Source organism: Corvus cornix, chromosome 1 (genome assembly GCF_000738735.6).
Source record: "Corvus cornix cornix isolate S_Up_H32 chromosome 1, ASM73873v5, whole genome shotgun sequence".
NCBI lineage: Eukaryota > Metazoa > Chordata > Aves > Passeriformes > Corvidae > Corvus > Corvus cornix.
In genome coordinates, this window is record NC_046332.1 from 5,597,364 (window position 1) to 5,618,189 (window position 20,826).

Genomic DNA, 20,826 nt, shown 5'->3' on the forward strand with positions numbered 1-20,826 from the left:
CATGTCTCTGTCCTGCTTAAGGTGCTTCCACAGGAAAGCAGAATACTACATGACCTTGAGGTTTCTTTCAGAGCATATTTGCTCTCCTTACATGCACAGCAATATGTGAGCTTGGTATGCTGGCTCTTAAAATCTGCATTATATTCCCCTTTAGGAAGGACTAAGTTACAGAGAGTCTTGCTCATCTTTTAGAAGACTCTGTGTGCCTAAATTATTCTCCGACCTTGTGCTTGTTCAGGACGCTTGGTCCCAAATCCCAGCATTACAGAGATCCCTGCAGCATCTGCTGCTTTGGAAAGGTCTTGGATCGAGGTGGCTGCCAGGGGGCTGAGCAGTAAGGAACATATCAGCTCCAAAGAGCTAAGGTTGAGTTCTGTGGAGCACTGCAGGGGTTAAACTTGCTGGCATACTCTCTCTGCTCAGGTAGGACTTGTATCATGTGAGCTTTGGGTCAGCATGAGCCTGCAGGATGCTCAAACCACTCTTAGGTGAACTTCAATCACCTGTGTTGTACTGAACTGAGAAGAAAAGCCCTGCAAATTTGAAACCTAAAAGTAACCCCAAGTATAGTTGGGGCAGCTGAAAGTCTGATGTGTCCCCAGTGGAGGCGTCACTCAGCGCGCATTCTTGTGGAGCACCCTCGGCCTAAGTCACAGAGAGTATCTCCCAAGATACCAAAGGAAAAAAATATGGAGTCTGTTCAAAGGCAAATAGATGGTAAATATTTACATGGATTAGAGAAGATGAAGTAGCCTACCAGATGCTGGAAGATGCAAGTACCTAATGTATGGGAGAAAAAAACAATGCAGGACTGTCTTGTGCTTCTGGAATACTACTGTCAGTGTATTCCAAGAATGGAGACTTCACAAGCCATATGCTGTCCACTGACCCAGCTTCAGTCTCAAGCCTTATTGAGGGATATGAAATATAGGAATAGTCTACCAATGTGCTGGTAATTTAAATGATAGATGCTGATAAGTACTTTTCTGCTTCCTGCCTAAGCTTTACTCAAAATCTTCCATTAAAACATATAATAGAGTACCTACACAGTTGCATTTTGATTTGCATCTATTGCCAACCTAGTATATCTTTCAGATAAGCCTTTCATGCATTGCTTTTAATAATAATGTCTTAAATTAAAAGGCTGCTTCCATCAGCATAATGAAGCAAGATAGCCAAGAAAATAGCTATGTGCCTGAGAACAGAAATTCATTAAAGTGAGAAAAAAATCAGTGAAACGGGGATGATAATGAGAAAAATATTGAGCCTCAAAGATGACAATACTGAGAGATTGCATTTAGGGCTTACTTACTGCATGGGAGGGGCTGTTTTCTCTTTCCAGAGATCTTGCCTTTTTATTTTTGTTCTTAATTCTTACAAATCACATAAAATTTTGGCAATGCTGATTACTTTTAAATTGCCACAGGCATATGGGATTTTACTAGCACAAAACCTGTGCCTGGTGGTGATATCAGGGATAATCCTTCATGCTACTTGTGCAAGTGTTAGTTTTAATGATTTCTCTTCTTCCAATACTGAGAAACATAAAACTTAATAATGACAAACACCAAAGCTGCTCAAAGAAGTCAATTTAATGTAATCAAGTTATTATGCTTTCTAATTACCCTCCTGGTCTCTATTTAAGTTGCAGATTGTGCTACCTATATTTAGGTTAGAAATGTGTTGTCCTTATAAAGTTCCTTTTTTAAAAGAAATATTTGAAAAGGTGCTGAAAAATATTTTTACCTTCCCCAGAGTATAAGGAACTTGCATAGTGAGTGCCAATGAGGCTTGTGCTTGCCTTTGAATTGCATTCCCTCTTGCTCCCCCTCCCATCTTTATTTCTTTTCTTCAGCCAGTCAAGGCAGCATTAAACAAGAAAACCGGTACCCATCTGACTCCTCTCTGCCTGTCTGCTGAGCTGTGCTGCTGCTCCTGACAGGCTGTGGGCAGTCAGGGACACACAGAGGGTGTGCAGGAGGAGCTGACACCCTGCACACATCCAGCCTCAGTCAGGTGTCATAAACCTGCTCTCTGCTTCCCGTGACTGTGCAGAGACAAAAGGTTCTGCCTGGGACAGAATAACCCTTCGCTGCCAGAGCACAGATGGTATGAAAGTGCTTTGTGTGACACAAGGTGTTAGAAAATGTTTGGCTCACTAACATGTGCTGTCAAGACCTGTTTTCTTCAAGCTGCCAGTCTGTCATTGTCTTTTGGAAACCAGCATGCAGCCAGGAAAACCATTTCCATCAGAACCAAAACCAGAAGCCCTGTTTATACTTCACTTTCGTTTTCTCTTACCAGGTAATTTCTCTCTCCAATGTCACCACAGTTATTATAGCAGAACTAAGGAACAGCCAAAATCTCCCTCTTGTTACATACAAAACAGTAACTGGAAGAGAGAAAATAGGTTTTAAAAATGATAAGAGAAAAGGAAAGAGAAGCTTTCAACCCAAGCATTCCCAACATCCAAATCTGCTGAACTTTCCAGATACCGTAAGAAAGTCTTCCTCTTCTCTGTGTACAGATGCTATTTGGAGGAATTCCTGGCCCAAGTAAAGTCCAACTTACAAGTTTGAAACTGTACAAATCCGGGAACTTTGTCTTTCTGTATATATTCTTCATGGCAGCAGCAAAGGCTTGTAAAGGCTGAAACTGGCCCCTATTCTGACCTCTTTTTCACTAAAATTTGTATGTTTTATTAGCATTATCATGAACCAACTGAGTAACTTTAGTCCATTTCACAGCTAACCAGTAACATTTTTATTTGTTCTGTTGTTGCAAGTGCAGCAACCTTGTCTTTGCCTCTTGCTGTAAGACAGTTAAAGTGCAATTTTAGTGCTGTATCTTTCAGAGTGGGGACACAATCCTGAGATGGTTGGGGTCAGAACTTGCATAGATATAGGTGACGGTAAGGAGCGCTGAACATGGGAAAACATCAGCCTTAAGGGTCTTTTTCTTTCTCTAGCAAAAAAAGCAATGAGATTAAATACCCCAGAAGGACTCTGAATGTCAAATGGTGGCACATGACTCTGCTCTGTCTCAACGTGTGGAATTTTCAGGTTCACTTATGAGCAATCATATTTCATGTTTATTTGCTCAGGCATGTAAATAATTGGTGAAGATTTACTTTGTTTCTTTTTGCTTTATTATTCACGTCTCAAAATTAAATGACAATTTTTTCTCCTGATACTGTTGCAGGGAGTTTTACCCTTCTGCTTTTAAACATTTTTGTATTCAAACCAATTGTGCTTTCTGAAATGTTATCATTAAGCTGTTGTATTTGAATGACTACAGGAAACAAGGATTTTGGATTTTCATCTTTGTTGTTAAAAATCTACAATTAGGCTATGGAAAAAGTCACTTTGTAAAACCACACAAGGCAAAACCAGGAATAAAATCAAGCATATGGTGGCATAAAATGGCCACGGGCTAATACAAAAATTGAGAAAAGTCTTCTCACAAATATCTGTGTACTGCTGGGCTTTTCATCTTCAAAATGTCTTGCAAAGGTTAAGTCTTTAAAATATATCTGTGCAATGAAGCGTTATATTGGCACCATTGGTTTTTTCCCCTCAGTTAAAGTAGATGTTGAGTGTTTAAATGTCCAAGGCTGTGGAGAAGGTCGCTCAGATCTAGGACTGCAGACTAAGCTTCTTCTGCAGTGCCTGAATTTCTCAGGCTGGGCTGGACATTCTTCATTTATTCAGTTCTCCTCCTTTCAGCCACTGCTCTCCTTTTCTCAAACTGATTATCCTCTTTGACATTTTTTCCCTGGCTGATCTTCAGCTTTCCACTGCACTGAGTGTGCTCAGATTGCCCTGTTAAGCCTGCAATAACCCCACAGGTTAACCCTCACCTGGCTGCATTTCCCTTCTCTCAATTGAGGCTTTTTGCAGTGCAGACTTTTCTCTCCTCCTGTACTACTTTAAGGAAAGGTCAGTCTGGCAGAGGTCAGCAAAACTCTGTATTCCGCCTGCTTTGCAGAATCCCTCTGGAAGACCCAAATCAATGAATTTGATCTCTAAAGCAGGTACATCACAAACACATGTGCAGAGTCTTTGTGTGTGAGGGTAAAAAGCAACTCACCATCTCCTGTGTTAGGGATCACCTTGGAAAAGTTGCCTCTGGGAATAGGACTGGTAGCAGGAATTAAATTGCCCTTAGCATTACCAGATACTGCCAAAAACCTGCAAGAAAGCAAAAAACCATAGTATAGGCTCTGTAAATGACAATGAATGATGTCTACTTCAGAGGAAGGAGAAGATTTTTCAGAAAGGTTTAATCTGTAATTTTCAGGATCTCTTCAAATAACTGGGAATGATTGTTTAAAAGGTTACAGGCCAGTGCCAGGAACCACTCCCCCCCGCCCCCAACCAGATCTCACAGAAGAGCATAGCTGGTGAGGATAGAAATACTTTGTAAGGAGCTAATGACCAGCAAGGGCCTTGCAGGATTGGACACTCCAGAAATCGACTCCACTTGAGGAACTCAAGGAGTTGACTTGTACTTTCCTGAAGATAAATGACCAGTTAAAGGAAAGGGGGAAGGAAGCCTGTGCTGTTTAGCCAAACCAGCAGTTTTAGTGTCTCATGCTTTTAGCACCTGAGTACATCTGTCAGGTGCTAATTGTGGACTCCCACTGACTGCAGCAGGAGCCCAGGGCACCTGGCATTTTGCAGTGTTTACCTGCTGTTATTAAGCTAAAGAGATAAACATGCCAGTGTATGTGATGTTTGAACTGCCACACATTGTTTCTTGCATTCTCACAACTTTAATATCTTTTTTTTTCCAGTTAGCAGTGTCTAAAGAGGAAACACAATGCACAAGAATATGCACTGTGAAAAGTCTGCACTGTGAAGTGCAGAAATATATCATTCTACCGAGAGTAGGCTGATTTAATTTTAAATATAAAATCTTTAAATGGCTAATGTGCTGAAAATGTAGAAAATCAGATAACAAAAGCAGTTCTTGTTTCAAAGGAGAACAGCAGTCAGTGAGAAAAATGAACAAAAAGAAGACAAAGTGACAAAAGAAATAAGGAACTATCACTGATTTCCTCAGACGAAGAAGGATAAAACCTAATAATTTTTTCACACGTTATCAAATAACATGGTAATTTATCCAGAATATAATTATACTAACATGTGGCTGCTACTTGGTATCAGATGAGTTCCTCCAGCTCAGAGAGCTCTGGGGCAGGTTTTGAGGGTGGTTAGTGACCTGTTTGTTGGCATTATGGCCAACATCCCTGGAGGTGTTCAAGAAATGACTGGATGTGGCACTTAGTGCTGTGGATTAGTTGACAAGGTGGTGTTTGGTCAAAGGACTTGATGATCTTGGAGGTCTTTTCCAACCTTACCAATTCTATGATTCTGTGGGCTGGGCTAGGGTAGTAGGAGATGTGGCTTCTTGAGGTTGTCCGTGCAACTTTGGGAAGTCCTGGCCTCATAATTGTTAAAGAAAGGGTGAGAGCACCCAGCAAATCATGAGTTACAACATCAGTGCTGCATGTGTTGAAAAAACTTGGAAAAGTAAAAGCTCTTATACTTTTGTACCCACGCCACCGGTAGATGTTAAGACATTTTTCAAAAATTAAGTCTCCTGCTCAGTACAGAACATTAACCTTCAAAATGTAACTTATTGGCCGTAATAATAGAGTTTAAAAAGTAAAATGAGTGCCTGGGCTCTGTTTTTCCCTGCTCTCCTTTGTAATTCAGATTTCTCTCTCTCTAGGCAAGGCCAGAAAGGACAGAAGGCAGAGAGGCCAGCATGACCTACTGTGGGAATATGCAGCACTCAGGACACAATGATCTACTTCCCTGTATCTCCTTAAGCATCCACCAGAGACCACCAGTAACTGATCAAGGTAGAGGCAGAGTGGCCCTTTTCTCTGGTTTTGTTTGGAAGTTGTTGGTGTAACCATTGCCTCCATCCTTTTCTTTTAACACACTCCTTCAGAAGGAGACTGCAGGAGTGCACAAGAGCCGGGATAATTTTAGGGTGATCTTAAAATACCTGGAAGGATTGGGTGGATGGAGGGGAAGATGGCTTTAGTTCCTATTTGAGATCTTGCACTTTCATTCCCAGGTAAGAAATTATAGGTGTCAGAACATCTACGCAGCACCTACGCACCTCAGAGATTTTATCTGGCTTTTCTAAACAAATAAGAAGTCTCTGTTTCTTCACAAACTCAAGGTCCTTTTCATACATGCCTTACCCCTGCAGTCTATCCTTTTCCCATTCTTCTCCCTTTCAGCTTCTGCATCTTCACATTTTCATCTTCTCAAATGTGTTTGCAAGCACCCAGCGCTTTGCATTCAGGCCATCCCTAGTTGCATTCCCTTTTTCTCTCCTGGTCCTCTAATGCAAAAAGCAATATTTCTGAGATGTGTGTGCTTATACAGTAGAGAATTTCATTGTTGGCACTGCCATCCAATGACTTCATTCTTGTCTGAATGGGGAGGGTGACCTCTGAAGGGGATCTGGAGGCCCCTGGGTGCTTAGATCACTATTTGCTCCTTATTATATGGTTTGGAGTGCTGCCAGGCACTCCTGTGCAAGCTGCCTACAAGCTCTTGCAAAGACCTTGTCTGGATGAGAAGGATGTGGGAGTCCTTGTTGATGATACAGCTGTATGGATGGAGCTGTTTTACCTCATCATTTATCATTATCATTATCATTTCATTATCATTACCTTATCACTTTCAGCTTAATTAAAATATAAGTACCCTGGACCAAGGGGATCAGCACAGAAACTGAATAAACACCTCTAAGATGAATCCTACATAGCTGGTAAGCAATGTTCATACTGAATTATGCTTTCTTTTAACTTTCTAAGATCATCTGAAAAAAACAGGTAATGTTCAATGAGCAACTGAGGCTGGATTTAGAGTAGTGATTCCTGTAAGCTCAGGAAAGAGATGAAAACATTACAAAACTGCAGAAATAAGGACTTTTTGAACTATTTATAGGTAATTTACAATTAGAGTAATTTTTGTTATGGTAGAACATCCCCACATAGGTGAAAAAATTGGGGAATTAGCCCAAGTCCTATGAACCCTCTGTTTTGTTTAATAAAGAGAAGCCAAGCTTTTAACAGATTAGCAGAGTTGTTTGGTACATATGAGGATTTAATATTTCTGAAAAAACACCAGACCTCTTTTTACCCAATATGAAATGATTTCACATCTGCTCAAAATCCCAGTAATCTCAGTTTCTGTGTGGCAGCAGCTTGCTCTAGGAAGATAGTCCAGCAGAAGTAATTCTAGACCTGCTTCCATCTCTGAAGCACATTTATTGTTCCATTGCTTCTCAAGCCTCAGGGTACTCGTGCTTCAAGTCTGAATATTTATTGTGTCAGGTTGAAGTATGCCAGTAACTGAAAATCAGAACTATCAGTTCCAGCCCTCCTTTCCTAGCAAAGGCATTGATATTATGAGGGCTTTGGTCTTGTGAAACACAATGGGAAAAATCTTGTGAAACGTGTGGAAGGCAAGCTTTTTTGGTGGTTAAAAATAGCATCTGCAGTAATTCCATGAGAAGACTAAAAGTGACTTTCCTACTTTGTGGAGGATGCTAAATAAGGCTTTTTAAAATGGTACCTTGTGCTAGGATAATTATGGGAGAAAACCAGCTTTCCATGAATCTAACAGCTGTTTTAAAAGCTCAGCTGGCAGCATCATTTCCTATCACGCAGAAGACCTAAGTTCAAGATCACACACAAATTTTTGTCTTCTCAAAAGCCAGCAGGAAGTGAAGGTGGCATAAAGAAAATTAGAGTCTTACTGCAAAGGCAAGCAAAAATCTCTCTGTGATCCTGAGCCGAGTTTGTGTTTCCTGTACAAAAGTTGCAAGGAGTTAGAAGCAGATAGTACTCCCTGGAATGGCTTGACATCCATAGCTGGATGAGAATTCTCTGTTTCTTTAAATTTACAGTGGCTGCACTGGATGTTCCAGAAAATGATGGATCAGTGCACTCCTATAAATCCCAAACACGTATGTGGTATATCTTCTCAGAAATAACTTACAAAACAGCCTTCCAGAGGAGAAGTCTGCAGCAGTGACAGCACACTGACAGTGCAATAAAGAGGAATTCATTATTTGGGCTGCAGGGGTTGACAATGGCCAGAGGGCAAATGCATAAAATGAGAAGAAGGAGCTGATGCTCAAATGTCAAAAACTCCGTGCCACAAGTGAAAAAAAGAGAAATCTGTTCAAGATATAGTTCCTCTGTATAGGAATGATGGTGATGATGTTAATGCTAACAATATTAATAACATTTATCTGAGCACGACAAACATTGCTGAGGATGAAGCATTATGTGACATCATCTGTGTATAAATAAATTATCCCTTTCCAGTGTTCATTGCCATGAAATTAAACGAAACCTTTGTGATCTAGAAAGTGGCAGCAAAATGAAGAGTTAAATATGTAGGATGGTTGGTTTTGTGAGTAATTCTTGTTGACAATTTTTAAGCTACTGCTCAATTCTAGAAACAAGTCTGATTGTTATCATTCTTTCTTTTATTACCTAAAGAGGATAATACCTACTCACAAGTGCAACTACTTCAGCATGAAATTTTGCAGGCATAAACTGCACCCTCAAACAAGATCTCAATCCTGCAAAGGAACAGGAATAAGCTGGGCAAAAGCTCAGTTGTTTTTCTGGAGTTATTTAGTTCTAAACAAACTTCCCTTGCAGTCAGTCTGTATTTCCTTTTTAGTTCTTCCTTCTTCAGTATTGAATGCTTTTGTAAGAAGGAAGGATTTTTGTTCTGTATTTTTCTCCCCCTGACATTTCCCATATGAAGTTACAATCCTCTGATGGCTTGTATGAAGAGGATTAAAAACATGTCATCACTAATTGCAGGCGAGGATTTAAAGCTGGGCTGGGCAGGAGAAGCATGAAGATGAGATTGCCTGGCCTGTCTTGATTCAGACTGTGGATGCTTTGTGCCTACCTCTGCTGCTCCAGGATGTTAGTCTACCTCCCACATCTGTCCTCATCTTATGGCAAGGGAAAATTGTTGGTTGTTGAACAGGGTGAAAGACTGATTTCTTTATTTTACATTGCTCCTAAAGAGCCATTTCTACCATGAGGAATACATAAAGTTAGTTGGCTCATAAAGCACAGGGGAAGGTGAAGTTGCAAAGAGGAATCACTTCTAAACTCCAAAAGAAAAGTGCCAGATTACACTTGTGGAATTCTTTCTTTCCCCTCAACAAATTTTTTGTTGTTTCTATTAAACTGTAAACTGAGTACTGTCACTGTATCCTCACATACACCACACAAGTGCTTCCAGGGAGTGTGGAAGTACCAATGGTGACATAAGGGAGCCCTCACCCTCTGTGCACATTCCCATTTCTTAATGTCAAACCTGTACCAGTTTGACTAATAAGGTTAAGGAATGACATAACTTAAGCAGAGTTACAGCAAAATTATGTCAGCGTGCATTCCCCTCTCTTTCTCTTCAGCATGAATCAATTATGAAACATAAATCAAAGTAATAGATACAATACTTATAACCACTTAGGCTCCCAGGCATTGATTAACCCTGACTGAGAGAACTTTTTCTCGTGAAAATGAATGTTACATCATAAAGAACCTGAAAGTTTCCGTCTAGGGCTGTGAACTACTTGGAAGGACACTTTACACTAGCCCCAGTGTTGTTTGAAAGGTTGAAGTCTGATGAGATAAGACACAGTAAGCAAGGCCAAGTAGTCAGAGTTGCTTTACACTTTTCTGTGTGGATCATTCCTCAGTGAGTCACACAGGTAGAGGAAAGAATTTAATGAAAATGCCCCTTTGCCTGCTTTAAAAAACAATTCTACATTCTTCAGGCCTTGCAATAAGGTCAAAAGTTCTAAAAAGTTCCAAAAGACTTCTAAAAGACTAAAAAGTTCCAAAAAGTGGTAAAGCTGAGCCAGAGTGAATTGAATTATCTTCAGACATCTAATGGAAACCGCAGAGTTTTGTCACAATTTTCAGGACTTGTCTGTCAAACCTTGACAGATCAGGAAACTGAAAAGTCTGGATTAAGACTGAAAATATAGCCTGAACTTCATTTTCAAGGAGAAAGTATGTTTATTTTAATTAATAAAGAAATATGCAGTAAAAATACCTCCTTCTCTGCCAATGAACTTGTAACCACAGTTCCACATCTCTGTCTGTCTCTCCCATGACAAATTTTGGGCTCTCATTTTGGGGATAAAAGTATCTTTTCCAAAGTCATTTGGAGAACAATCTGTTACTTAGTTAAGGAAATAATGAAATCCCTCAGTCTTCTCAGAATTAAAGGCAAATAACATTTTTAGCTGTATTAATAGACTTGTTGATGTAACCTGCTGGTTCTTGGTCACCTAAGTTTATGATGTACACCAATATCTCCCTGTGAAAGCTGTGTTGCTAAAATGGATTACTTTTCTTGTAATTTAATCACTCAATCAGAGCACTTCTTGTGAGGAAAAAACAGGGATTAACAGGCAGAGGAGAAGTTTGGGATTAAAAAATGTATATATTTTTTCTGGGCTGGTGTAAGAGACTGTGTGCTGCCTCTCTCATAGAGCAATGTCTTACATATGAAAAGGTCATGTCTCTAGAGCAGGCAGCACTTCAGAAACATTCTTTTAGCAAAGTTATCATATGGCTCAAACTTTCCTGAAACAGTCACCCTCTTTTAATGTTTAGCTATGGGTGATTCAAGACTTGAAAGAGACAAAGTTCTTGGAAAATGAAAGGAAATCTTGCCATAAGCTTCATCAGTGGCTTGGCAACCCGCTGGGGGGCAGACAACTTTGGTGTTGGTTCATCTTTACTCTCAGAGTTTGGGGTTCTGGACACCACGTTGGCTTACAGAAACATGTTGAGACTATTAAACTCCTTTCTTCCTGATGCAGGTGCTGCTGCTGGAAGAGTTTTTTGGGAAGAGTTCCAGAGTGGAACACAGAAATGGTGATGGATACAGCTGGAGCCCACTAAAGGTACCGATTATGTTTTTCTTCCAGAGAAGTCCTGTTGACTTAACATAAATGGGGCCATGTTTATTTTATCCTTCACTATCGCTTTCAATTACAGTCAATTTAAGAATCTCAACTTTTACTCAGTATTTTCAAAACTGGCTGGTGTTTGTGAGGCCCTGATGAGTGCAGCTCCAAAGGGTGCCACTGTCAGACATACCTTTTGAAACAGGTGTGTTTAGTAGTGATATGCAGTCAAAGAATTGCTCTTCATTCTGCTAAATTACACTTTGTTTCAGCACTCCAATCTTTAAGCCATACCCAAAAGCTGGATCAGTTTAGGAAAATTCATTGGCAGCCTGGCTGAGATTACATCTCAAGCACATCTTTTTTATATGCGGTTATAAATCACTTCAAACTTTCTGCACGAACAGTGTTTTCTGTTGATGTATTTGAGAACACTGTAGAGAGGTTTGTAATTAAATGAGGAAAAAGTAGGACTTCTTTTATGAAGAAATCAATTTTTAATGCTGTAGAAATAAAGGGAACTTTGAAAATACTGTGCACTCTTTATTTGGGCTTTGTACCTGAAAGTTGCACAAAAGTAATTGCATTTCTCTTTAAGAGACACTGGAGGGAGAAATAGCCAGCTTTCTTTTACATTGAGAGGAACAAATGTATCAAATAGAGAGGCCACAAATTTAGGTAGAGATGTCTAGATTTTTCTAAAACATTTTCAGGGACAAGCTCTCCAAAGTCTTTTACCAAATTGTGAACTAAATTGTATCTTTCTATCCAGTAAAAGTGCCCACACTTCACAGTAGGGTTTAGTTTTAAAATGATGTGTTAATATAACAATATATTGTTAGGGCTCCAAAACCACACAGTTCAGTTTCTAATACCAAATGTAGAAAATGCTCTTCTCTTCCTTGTCCTTTTCCAGCCCAGGGTGGCCAGCTGAGCCTGCTTTTGATTAAAGGTGAGGTACCAATATGATCCAGCATGGTAATTACTGTATTCCAGTGTAAGTCACAGACCATTGCTGGTATTATTTATTCTCAGACAAAAACATTCATTCACCCCTCTCCAACTACAGGCTGCAAGGTCTTAATGGTTTGACTTTTGATGTGAGTGAAATCACTTTATTTTTCATTTGCTCCAGTTGCTGAGATAGCTGCACTATCTGTTGTCCATTCTCTGTGGAAATATTTGAAATTTGCTAGTGCTCTCTTTCACTATGGATCAGAAACCAGATAAGTTTCCAATCTTAAGGATGGTCACTTGCACCTCATCCAGTTTCTCCAGGCTTAAATAAATGTACAAGTACATCAGATCAGTCTCTCTACAGAAATTTTCTTTTTTCCTTTGGGCAGTTGGTGGGCGTATCCGTGCACACTTGAGCCTATCTTGGCAAGTTCCAAGAAGAAATGGATGGTAGACTAAGGAGTTTATCAAATATCCTTTTTTTTTTGTGAAAAAGGTTTACTAGGTTTACTTCATTTTGTACAAAACCAGAGGCTAATGTGGAGTCTACAGAAGTCTACACATAAGCAAAAACCCCAAGATAACCTCCAGCCCCACAACTTTTTCTCCTAGAACTGTTTAATGTGGGAAAAAGCTGAGTGCACAAAGCCGCTCCATCGCGAGCTAGTGAGTCACTGCCTTCAATCTGTGCCTCTTTGGTTCAGGCTGACATATTTGCAGCTGAACTTTTTAGGCTTGCCAGTTCTCTGGAGATGATGTATATTACAGAAAAGTTGGGAATTTTCAAGATACAGCTCATCAATTCACCATGCATAACACTTCTGAGAAACCGAGCATCTAACAATAAGGGGAGAGAGAGAGAGGGGGGGAGGTACTGATCTGACTACAAGACCTGCCGAAGTGCTTTCAGCTTGTTAGAAACTTTAGGACCTAAAAGTTCTTAGTATTTAAGTACCTGTCTTGAAGAAGCTACAAGTAGCAACAATGGGTGGAAGTGCTTTTTTAAAGAAGTGAGTAAATCTGTTCCTTTCTTAATGGAAAAAATCCATACAATCTGTCAAGAAGTGGTAGATGTTCCTCAAAGCAGACAAGTACCAATGTCATGACATTTCCTGCCATATCCTACTAATGAATAAGACATCCAGTAGAATCCTAGAATGGCTTAGGATGGAGGAGATCTTAAAGATCCTCTAGTTCCAGACCCCCTGCCAGGGGCAAGGACAGAGAGTAAGCAAGGAGAGGTCAGAGAAAGACAAGAGGCTGAAATGAGGTGTGCAGTGGAGGGGATAAAGGTAGGCAAAGCTACTGTAATTAACTATACTTGAAACAGGATCTTTCACTCCTTTCCAGCACACAGAAAACAAATTTTTCATTGTCCTCAGCATCCCTTTACACTGCAAATGACAGGAATGCACAGGTAGAAGAAAGATCAGTCTTCAAAATCTGAACATTTTAAAATGGAAAAACACTATTGATTTTAAGTACACAGTGTCCATGCAGAAGACTAGATAATCAATTTTATACTGAAAATATGGAAGTGCCCACAGAGCATTTTTGGGGGGAGTAATAATAATTTTTCTTTTATATTTTATGAGGATTCTATTGTGCTCGCTCCACCATAAATTTTCCACTATTGTTTATAGACAGTTCAAGAACTTGAAGCCAAGACTTGATGCTGCAAAATTTCAGATAAAAGTTGTGAGGTAAGGAGGCAATGTGCAGAACATTTCAGAGTTTCATATTCAGATTCCCTCAGAGAAAAAACATCTCTAAGAAAAATGGGTGTATAATGAAAAGGCAGATAAGTGTTTCATCTCACTATTTTCCTGTCCTCAACCTCAGGCTCGTATCCTCCCCCTTGGCTTCTGAGGACAGAACTGCTGACTTGTCAATCATGAGTAATGCTTCCCTTTCCCAAAAACCCTTCTCCCACCTCTTAAAATAATTTCCAATGTTGGAGCAAAGCACAACATCAGCCAGAAGTGCTGAGGTCTAACCAAATGTCTCATTATCCCGACTGGAGAGTTAAGGCAGAGCTGCAAGCTCGGCTAGCCAGGAGGAAAATAGTCTTGAAATATCAAATGCACTAAGCAAGGAGATTGAAGCAGGAAAGATCCCAGGGTTTTTAGACAGACCCTGTTGTTTGAAGCCTCTTGTAGCCAGTGTGGCACCTGTCAAGACTCGAACACCTGGCTGTGTGTTTACAGAGATGTGCAAGCTGATAGTCGCCGTCGTTGTATCTCACTTTGTGTGATGCAAAGGAGGGCTGGAACTGGCCCCAGGGTGCCTCCTGTGAAGACTGTGACTGCCCTGAGACTGCTCCTAGCAACTGCTGTCACCTGCATCTCTGGCAGCATCCGATCTGCTTGTGGGGACTGGAACGTGAAGTAGGCTTGGAAAAATGCACCCATGGCTGCTCTTCTTTGCTTGGGAAGGAGTGACGTGAGCCAAGGTTGTTTTCTGCCCTACTGGGCTTGTTCTCAAGCTACTTTTCCAGAGTAAGAGACAAAGGAAAGAGGGCACAGCAATTCCACAGCAGTGATGTCTAAAGATTTTTAGCTTTTTCATATATTTGTAGCTTTGTAGATTTTTAATATATAGTTGTATGGTTTCTAGTAGTTTTCTTGCCCTTTCTCACATTTTAGAATAATAAGCTAACCCTTTCTAATTGTTTAGTCTTATTCTTAAGAAAAGAACTTAAGAGACAATAACAAGAAATAGGGCAAAGAAGCCCCTGGACCATCTCCAAGGGGCTGACCCAAGGGTGGGTTACTGGGACAACTGATCTCCTATTGGATGTACCTGCTAGATATACTAATTGATTAACCCTACAAAATAGTAGAAATCCTTTATCACACATAGCTGTATTTGTGCACCTGAAAGCTTCCATTAAAAGACTGCTTTTTATCTTACCACTTTAGCACCATTGCAAGGTTTTTCCTTTTTGTTTTTAGGCAGCAATGGAACAGTGTTGGACAGGAGAGGGGGATTTTGCTAGCCCTCAGCTTAACCGTGACCTTCAGGGCATGGAGAATTCCACAGAAGAAAAGTTTGGATGAGCAGTACCAGGTATGAGGCAAACGGCTCATAAATAGCCATGGTCTGCATGGATGTGGTTGATGCTGGTACTGGGGTTATGACTTGTGCTCAAAGAGCCTAAGGAATTAGATTTATTCCTAATTACTACAGGATCCACGTGGCTAGTTGAAGAGAGAGGATTTCTGCTGTGGGAAAGGTCTCTGTAGTCACTAATACCTGGTTTAGTACTGGGAACAGTAAAAGTTGAGACAGAACATGCTCAAGGTGTATCAGTGGTGGAGACACAGCTGAAATCTTTGATCTCAGTGATGAGGACCTGGTCTGGCCAAGATTTGGGACAGGGAGTCAGAGGGAAGTGTAGCTGTAGAGCAGGGAGGAAGGCAGAGTGGGGAGAGTCACATTTGCTGCTCTGGCTGTTTTATGGGAAATAGGAGGGAGGAGAGTGACTCCCTGCACATTGAGACTCTACACTGCTGGAGCAGCCAAATAGAATACGTGGGGGTCCAGCACTGGCAGACTTGGAAGATGAACATATGATTTGTAACGCCCAAATAGTGAATGCCTATAGCTGATGCTGGTCTGAAGAGTAAGATTTATTGCTGGTTGGTGCAGGACCTTTAGGACTTCTGCTGACAAAACACACCAGCATATGGAGGCTTTTGAAAGAGGAAGATGTTGCTGAACTCTGGTGAAAGTTGCATTTCAGGCAAAGATTACAGTTAAGGAGCTTGCCAATGAGAATTCAATAATTATGTTTATTTTTTCCCCCCTAACAGGTTTGCTTGGCAGATTAAGGGAAGGATTGATGATAAAATAGAGCAGGTGGCTCCAGATGTGCCAGAAAGATTGGGAGGAGGGTAGGTACAAGCAAGGTGAATACTGGATGCTGACAGTAGGAGCAAGGTTCAAGGGAGGCTGCTCAGAGTGAGGAGAACAAACGTGAGTGGAAGAAGGAAAGGGGAGGGAGAAAGCGTGAAGGAAGAGACAAAAAGCCAAAGGCAATTTCCTAAGACTTCTTTCTTCATCTCTGTCCTCCTCCTTGTCTTCTGGGTACCCCCTGACTTAACCCATGCTCGCTCAAAAATTGAGGGAAAAACTGAACGCTACAGCTTTCCTTTATATTCACAGTAAATGATTTAATGCCTGATTAAGTGACATGGCCAACTTCAGCATCCAGAGATCAGTGCAGCTTTTTCACCTCTTTTTCTCCTCCTTGTTAGCAGAAGGCAGGACACAGCTAATTTTTTTTTAGAGGATGTTTTTGTTCTGAGTATTTTAAGTAAATATTTTTATATAGTGTGTCTTAAAATTTCTGGATATTGGTCCTCATCATTCACAAGCACAGGAATAGTAAGTTAAAAAGTATCAGCTGCTGTAGATCATGAAAAAAATGCATAACAGGGTATTAGATGTATCTATATCTATATATATATTTGCATATGAGTGAAGGACTGGAACACCAAGAGTCTCCAGCTCTCAATAAAAGCAGAGCTGCTTCTGGGTTGAATAAAAGGAGAAGCAGGATACTGACTGTGAGGGTGCCATGATACTGTAACCTGAAAACTAATTAAGGAAAGAACAGATTTTAAATAACATTTGGATTCAACAGCAGGAAATACGAGGAACAGGTGTTTAACAAGATTTCTTTTGACTGTTTAACCTCTTTGCTAATGCTGAAAAACCCAAACTCTGTCAGACTTCAGCTTTTCCTCGTTTCAGTAGCTGTCCTTTTGGCTAGTTCATGACTCAGAGCATTTATTCTGCTGTTAGCTTGTCTCTAGAGATCTGGGTGTCCACCATGAAGCGTTTTTGATTTCCAATTGTTGCTTTCCCTTCAGTAAGTGATAGGATTACATGGCTGCAAATAAGGCCCCGCATTTCTGACTCTGCTCTGTGGGTTCACGACAGCATCTGCAGGAGAGATCGCCTCCCAGAACTGGGTGGAATTTGTTGCCTAACACCTAGAAACCAGGGAAGGCTTTTCTTTGTGATCACTATAAAATACAAAAGCATAAATAAGTGTTTTTCAGTGTTTCAGGTGTTGGTATAGTCTGGAGGGATATCTGTTGATAGAATAGGTCTCTGACACCCTGCTGAGTGACTGGGATTACATAACACTGAAGTGGTTTTACATCTCTTAAGAAGCTCCTTGTTTAAATGACCTTCTAGCAATGAGCTCTTTCTCTCTAGCATTTTATATTCTGATTTTGCACCGTTTCTTGGATTTAGAAAATGAAAATAGACTCAAGTCATACCTGCTTTAACAGTCACCTTTTAATGGTGTAAGTGTTTACTTCCATCATGATTTTAAAAAGTTTCTTCCTGAATTTCTTTTATAAAGTGTTGGAAGTGAAGAAATTGCTAGAAGAGTATCTCTGTAAAAGCATGCTTTCTTTAGGGATGGGGTTTCAGCAGCTTTAGACAATAGACAGAGTCAGTTTTTGATGTCAGATTTTGCCTGCGTGAACTCCCACCCCCACTCTCCTCCTACACACATTTAGACCTCTACATGGCAGGGGCATGCATCTCTAGCTCTTTAGGCTCATTTTCAGAAATTGATTCCATTAGCTGCTGCTTCTTTTTGTTATTTTTCCCTTTCATCTTCCTCATTGCTTTCCACACAGCATGCAGTCCAACCTGCTGGCTGATGTTCTTCTTCCAAATCAGTGGGTTTGACACTATAATCTTCTACAAATAAACTGATCCATCTTCTCACCCCATTCCTCCAGTGTATGTATATATGAGAACTGTCTTTCTCCTGACCCTTGCTCTCCTGTCCCTGAGCTGCCTTGCTATGCACAGAAGGGTTGGACTCCCTGCCGGGGCACTGAGGATATCAACACCCACTGTCACCTCTCACTTCGAGGGGTTTGGCTGCCCTGGCTTAGGGCTGTGACATTTGTTGTCAGCTCTTTGTTGCTTACTGGATGTTATCTCCAGGGCTGCTGGTGGCTCAAATTCCCCTACCAAAGATCCTGTCTAATCTCCGTCCCTATTGTTATCATCAGTTTTCATCTGTAGATTTTCCAGTTTCATTTTCCAGTTTCCTATTTTTCTTTCCCCTGGTGACAAGAGCACTAAAGACACACAGCCTGCAGGGACCGTCCTGATCTCCAGGATGTGACTGCTGGAAGGGGAAGGAACATTTCTGAGCTGAAGGACCTATCAATAGATGTACCTAGCTCACAACTTCCCACAGATTCCCTAGCATGAACACATTTTTCAATCTTGAAGTTGAAAATAATCAGCACCACTTGGAAACAGAAGATCCATTGTGCAACATGACCCAAATTCTTGCAGTGGCACGTCTGAAATCAGTGTTTCAGGTTCCTTTTCTAAACTCCTGGGAAGGAAGAAAAGAACCAGGTTGGGTGCACCTGCAGGATGCAAGAGACTGCCTGTGTGGATACTGATAGCAGGGTGGGCTTGAGTGCTTAGATTCAACCCATTAAGGTTTAGTGTTTCTCACCCTAGAGAGTTGCTTCTTATACAATACTTCATATCTTATGATCTTAATTAATACTAATTGGTAGATGATTGCCTCTGAAAGTACTATTCTATGGAGAAAATGAATCTCTGATATTACAGTGAGTGATATTTGGGAGAAACCATAAGGCACTATAAGCCCTATGTAAATGATTAAATAGATCATCTTCCTCTGTTTTGATTTGTATCTATCTATATATTGTTTTCCTTGATAGTCTATATTGTAACTCCCACACCTGGGGAGTTTCATCACAGTTTTCAAACCAAAATCTGGGGCTAGATGAGGTCACACTTTTGAAAACTGTAATGAAAAACCATTATTAAATAAAGGATATGGTTGTTTTCTTTTTCTTTTTTTCCCTGTTTGCTTTCCATCAGCATACTAATTCTGCTTTTATGTGGAATTCACTCCTCCATTTATATGGGTCATTTAATTTTTGGTCTATTCCTATTTTGAGAAGGAATCCTCCTGCATACATCCTCAAGATTCTCTTTCAGCAAAGACTGTGGTTATAGAAAAGTAAAAGCAGAGATCTTAGATCTTAGTAAACAAAATCAGAGGATGAATTAATGTTTAAAGCTGGCTGTGACACTGAACTTACAATTCACTTATTATTTTTGGCAGCAGCATGTCCAAACTGCCAAGACCATTCTTGGAAATCACAGCTGTGATATCTCTAATAGCTGAACTTACAGGAAAGCTGCAGTTAGGTCATACTGCCTTGTCACTGCACATGAATAGTGCAAGTGATAATAGTTACCATTACTGCCTACTCATTTTGCAGCATGTTTTGTTCAGTTAAAACAATTCCAATTATTAATAGCATTGTAGAATATTCTGCCGAGTGCATTCCCTCCCGCTTTACATGGGTGACTCAGGTAAGGAGTGTGCTGGGGCAGATCAGCCCCAGCTGAATTCAATTGGGCCCTGGGTGGGGAGGTCACGGGACTGGCTGAGGCCAGGTGGTTTTTGGAGGCCACCTGGGGAAGGGGAAGTTTCAAAGTGAAGCTGGGGAGAGGCCAAGGCCAGTAAGAGCCGTCAATGGAGAGGAAGAAGCTCGCTGGGCTCTCTGTGCAGTGAGTACTTGAATGTATTATCATAAGTAGGAAAAGGTCTCAGGAGTTTGTTGTCAGCCAGAGCTGCTGGTCAAGGAGGAGGTGTTAAAATTGGATGCTGAGCTGGAAGGGTATTGGGAAATTGATGTGGGCATTTGACTGTGTTTTAGCAACCTAATTCTCAGAGCAAGTTATGTAGAGCGTGCTGCCAATTATTTACAAACAGAGCTTGAAAAGTGCTCCTGTCTGAGGTAAATACCATCAACTTCAGAAGAGCTCAACTGCTGTTTCGGAGCACTTACATAAACATACGTTCCACGTCTACAATTATTTGTTTTACAGGATTAAATTTCTTTTAAATGCTATTAATGGTTTGGGAGACCTGTGCCAGCCTCCTGCACGCACAGGCTGCTTGACCACAGGTGCCTGATTTAGAAGGTCTGCAAAACATCTACTTTGCATGTTTGCAAGCAGTCCAGGAGCAAATTGCTTGATAATGCTGTTACCAAGACAGGCCATATGTGGTAAAATGACAGAAGCCACGGACAAACAAAATGTTGTAAAAGCCGTAGTGCTTGCAGTAGTAGGTGATATGGTACAAGAGTTGTCCAGAGGTCCAAAAGATTTTCTCTCATGTTAAAGGTAGTGAGCGGCTTTATTTTTTTGATTTTTTTTTTTTTTCTGGCTCAGCTTTTTGCTCTTCTTAGCTGGTGCTGAAATGGTTCGGTTTAGCCTGAGGGAAGCGGAGGGGAATTGCTGCCTTTAGACCTGGGAATTGAATTTTGGCAGGCAAGCTGGCACGTGCTATTCACAGCTGGTTTTGAGCTGCAGCCGGCCAGTGGGGCCAGATTTGGGGCAATAAAGATGAATGCTGAAAGACACTCTAGACTTAATCTCACAGAATTTGGGGCAGGAGAAAAAAAACTTGGAAAACAAATGATGTGCCAAAGGTGGACAGAACATTTTGCTCTTGGCAGGTAAACTAAAGAAATTCTGATGCAGAGGCTTAATACAGTATAGGTGTATTTTTTTTTTTTTTATAGTAATTGTTTTGGCTGTACTGCTGCACAAACAACTCAAGAACCTGTAGCACAGACTTGGTTTTCTGTCTTCAGCAATTCTTACGTTTATAAATCCCTGTATAATGTGATTGAACCCTGTCTTAAAACACTGAGACTTCCTTGTCCCAGCTGCTTTCCCTGGAAGATTGATCCAGAGCTTCATGCTGATAAGCATGGAAACAATTTTTTTTCCTTGCCCAGCTTCCAGTTCTAGCTGATACATTGCGAGTTTGTATTTACT

General features: G+C 40.7%; 1 protein-coding gene and 1 long non-coding RNA gene across 3 annotated transcripts in view; one reads left to right on the forward strand and one right to left on the reverse strand.

Annotated features, from left to right (window-relative positions):
* Positions 1-20,826, reverse strand: part of HTR1F (5-hydroxytryptamine receptor 1F) — a 105,359-nt gene that overhangs the window by 52,106 nt on the left and 32,427 nt on the right. For both annotated transcript variants that reach the window (XM_010399496.4, XM_010399497.4), the window contains one exon: positions 4,090-4,190. The gene's annotated coding sequence lies outside the window, so the exon portion shown is untranslated. The remainder of the gene's footprint in view (positions 1-4,089; positions 4,191-20,826) is intronic.
* Positions 5,744-16,207, forward strand: LOC120410946. The gene is made up of 5 exons (XR_005603314.1): positions 5,744-5,869; positions 6,712-6,795; positions 10,900-10,983; positions 14,898-15,012; positions 15,759-16,207. It is a non-coding gene; the product is annotated as an uncharacterized LOC120410946 (long non-coding RNA).